The 4188-nt window shown below is 39.0% G+C and overlaps 1 non-coding gene across 1 annotated transcript; it reads right to left on the bottom strand.

Moving 5' to 3' along the window:
- Positions 1–1367: 1367 nt before the first annotated feature.
- Positions 1368–1475, bottom strand: LOC112780896 (small nucleolar RNA R71). Its single transcript, XR_003191703.1, has one exon. It is a non-coding gene; the product is annotated as a small nucleolar RNA R71 (small nucleolar RNA).
- Positions 1476–4188: the final 2713 nt, after the last annotated feature.

A 4188-nucleotide genomic window follows, 5' to 3' on the forward strand; every position in this document is an offset into this window, starting at 1 on the left:
TTTAAAAATCTTATCTTTTTCAAAATCTTTTTCAAAAATCAATTCTTTTTCATTTTTCTTAGTTATTTTCGAAAATTTCAAAACTATTTTTCAAAAATATTTTTCTTAATTTTACATCATATTTTCGAAAATAACATAATCAATTAATGCTTTGATTCAAAAATTTTAAGTTTGTTACTTACTTGTTAAGAAAGATTCAAACTTTAAGTTCTAGAATCATATCTTGTGATTTCTTGTGAATCAAGTCATTAATTGTGATTTTAAAAATCAAATCTTTTTCAAAACTAATTTCAATCATATCTTTTCAAAAATATCTTCTTATCTTATTTTTTTTCAAAAAAATTTGATTTCAAAATATCTTTTCTAACTTCCTATCTTCTTATCTTTTCAAAATTGATTTTCAAAATTTGTTTCAACTAACTAACTAACTTTTTGTTTGTTTCTTATCTTTTTCAAAACCACCTAACTAACTCTCTCTCTCTAATTTTCGAAAATATCTCTCTCTTTTTCAAAAATTTCTTTTTAATTAACTAATAATTTTTTTTATTTGAATTTTCGAAAAAACTACTAACCTTTTTCAAAGCTATTTTCGAAAATCACTAACTCTTTTTCAAAAATTATTTTCGAAAATCCTCTCCCTCTCTCATCTCCTTCTATTTATTTATTCATCTACTAACATCTCTTCCTCACATCACCAAAAATCCGAACCCTCTCTCTCTCTCTGAGTTCAGATTTTCTTCTTCTTTTCTTCTACTAACACAAGGACCTCTATACTGTGATATAAAGGATCCATATTATTATTATTATTTTCTCTGTGCCCTCTTCTTTGTCATATGAGCAGGAACAAGGACAAGAACATTCTTGTTGAAGCAGATCCAGAACCTGAAAGGACTTTGAAGAGAAAATTAAGAGAAGCTAAATTACAACAATCCAGAGATAACCTTTCAGAAATTTTCGAACAGGAAGAGGAGATGGCAGCTGAAAATAATAATAATGCAAGGAGGATGCTTGGTGACTTTACTGCACCTAATTCCAATTTACATGGAAGAAGCATCTCTATTCCTGCCATTGGAGCAAACAACTTTGAGCTAAAACCTCAATTAGTTTCTCTGATGCAGCAGAACTGCAAGTTTCATGGACTTCCATCTGAAGATCATTTTCAGTTCTTAACTGAATTCTTGCAGATCTGTGATACTGTTAAGACTAATGGAGTAGATCCTGAAGTCTACAGGCTCATGCTTTTCCCTTTTGCTGTAAGAGACAGAGCTAGAGTATGGTTGGATTCTCAACCCAAAGACAGCCTGAACTCTTGGGATAAGCTGGTCACGGCTTTCTTAGCCAAGTTCTTTCCTCCTCAAAAGCTGAGCAAGCTTAGAGTGGATGTTCAAACCTTCAGACAGAAAGAAGGTGAATCCCTCTATGAAGCTTGGGAAAGATACAAATAGTTGACCAAAAAGTGTCCTTCTGACATGCTTTCAGAATGGACCATCCTGGATATATTCTATGATGGTTTATCTGAATTAGCTAAGATGTCATTGGATACTTCTGCAGGTGGATCCATTCACCTAAAGAAAACGCCTGCAGAAGCTCAAGAACTCATTGACATGGTTGCTAATAACCAGTTCATGTACACTTCTGAGAGGAATCCTGTGAGTAATGGGACGCCTATGAAGAAGGGAGTTCTTGAAGTTGATACTCTGAATGCCATATTGGCTCAGAACAAAATATTGACTCAGCAAGTCAATATGATTTCCCAGAGTCTGAATAGAATGCAAGCTGCATCCAACAGTACTCAAGAGGCATTTTCTGAAGAAGAAGCTTATGATCCTGAGAACCCTGCAATAGCAGAGGTGAATTACTTAGGTGAACCTTATGGAAACACCTATAACTCATCATGGAGAAATCATCCAAATTTCTCATGAAAGGATCAAAAGCCTCAACAAGGCTTTAATAATGGTGGAAGAAACAGGTTTAGCAATAGCAAGCCTTTTCCATCATCCACTCAGCAACAGACAGAGAATTCTGAGCAGAATTCATCTAGCTTAGCAAACTTAGTCTCTGATCTATCTAAGGCCACTGTGAGTTTCATGAATGAAACAAGGTCTTCCATTAGAAATTTGGAAGCACAAGTGGGCCAGCTGAGTAAAAGGATCACTGAAATCCCTCCTAGTACTCTCCCAAGCAATACAGAAGAGAATCCAAAAGGAGAGTGCAAGGCCATTGACATAACCAAAATGGCCGAACCCAATGAGGGAGAGGAGGACGTGAATCCTTAGGAGGAAGTCCTCTTGGGACGTCCAATGATCAATAAGGAGCTTCCCTCTGAGGAACCAAAGGACTCTGAGGCTCATCTAGAGACCATAGAGATTCCATTGAACCTCCTTATGCCCTTCATGAGCTCTGATGAGTATTCTTCTTCTGAAGAGAATGAGGATGTTACTGAAGAGCAAGCTGCCAAGTTCCTTGGTGCAATCATGAAGCTGAATGCCAAATTATTTGGCATTGAAACTTGGGAAGATGAACCTCCCTTGTTCACCAATGAACTAAGTGATCTGGATCAACTGACATTGCCTCAGAAGAGACAAGATCCCGAAAAGTTCATAATACCTTGTACCATAGGCACCATGATCTTTAGGGCTCTGTGTGACCTTGGTTCAGAGATATACCTCATGCCCCTCTCTGTAATAGAGAAATTGGGAATCTATGGGGTGCAAGCTGCTAAAATCTCATTAGAGATGGCAGACAATTCAAGAAAACAGGCATATGGACAAGTAGAGGACGTGTTAGTAAAGGTTGAAGGCCTTTACGTCCCTGCTGATTTCATAGTCCTGGATACTGGAAAGGAAGAGAATGAATCCATCATCCTAGGAAGACCTTTCCTAGCCACAGCAAGAGCTGTGATTGATGTTGACAGAGGAGAATTAGTCCTTCAATTGAATAAGGACTCCCTTGTGTTTACAACTCAAGGATCTCTCTCTGCAACCATGGAGAGGAAGCATGAAAAGCTTCTCTCACTGCAGAGTCAACCAGAGCCCCACAGTCAAACTCTAAGTTTGGTGTTGGGAGGCCACAACCAAACTCTAAGTTTGGTGTTGAACTCCCATATCCAAATTCTAAGTTTGGTGTTGGGGAGTTTCAACAAAGCTCTGAACATCTGTGAGGCTCCATGAGAGCCCACTGTCAAGCTATTGACATTAAAGAAGCGCTTGTTGGGAGGCAACCCAATACTTATTTATCTAATTTTATTTTTTGTTTTTCATGTTTTCTTAGGTTCATGATCATATGGAGTCACAAAATAACCAAAAAAATTTAAAATAGAATCAAAACAGCAGAAGAAAAATCACACCCTAGAGGAAGCATCTGTCTGGCGTTCAACGCCAGAACAGAGCATGGTTCTGGCGCTGAACGCCCAAAATGGGCAGTGTCTGGGCGCTGAACGCCCAGAACAAGCATGGTTCTGGCGTTCAACGCCAAAAATGGCCAACAAATGGGCATTGAACGCCCAAAATGGGCACCAACCTGGCGCTGAACGCCCAGAGTTGTGTGCAAGGGCATTTTACATGCCTAATGGGTACAGGGATGTAAATCCTTGACACCTCCGGATCTGTGGACACCACAGGATCACCTCAAGATCTGTGGACACCACAGGATCATCTCAGGATCTGTGAATCCCACAGGATCCCCACCCACCTCACCCTCTCTCTCTCCATTCATGATCATCCCTTCTGTTTTCCATTCACCACTCACATCCATACACACATCCCTCCATCTCCTCCACATCTTCTTCTTCTTCTTCTATTCCTTCTTCTTTTGCTCGAGGGCGAGCAACATTATAAGTTTGGTGTGGTAAAAGTATAGCTTTTTTGTTTTTTTCCATAACCATTGATGGCACCTAAGGCCAGAGAAACCTCTAGAAAGAGGAAAGGGAAGACAAAAGCTTCCATCAAGGGTCTATAGCTCAGTGGTAGAACATTTGACTGCAAATCAAGAGATCCCTGAGATACCTCAGGGGATACATTTTCTTCCACACAATTATTGGAAGCAACTAAGGGTGGAACAGTAAGAGCACTCCATCATCCTTCATGAAATAAGAGAAGATCAAAAAGCAATGAGGGAGGAGCAACAAAGACAAGGAAGAGACATAGAAGAACTCAAGGACATCATTGGTTCCTCAAGAAGGAAACGCCA

Source organism: Arachis hypogaea, chromosome 19 (genome assembly GCF_003086295.3).
Source record: "Arachis hypogaea cultivar Tifrunner chromosome 19, arahy.Tifrunner.gnm2.J5K5, whole genome shotgun sequence".
NCBI classification, from domain to species: Eukaryota; Viridiplantae; Streptophyta; class Magnoliopsida; order Fabales; family Fabaceae; genus Arachis; species Arachis hypogaea.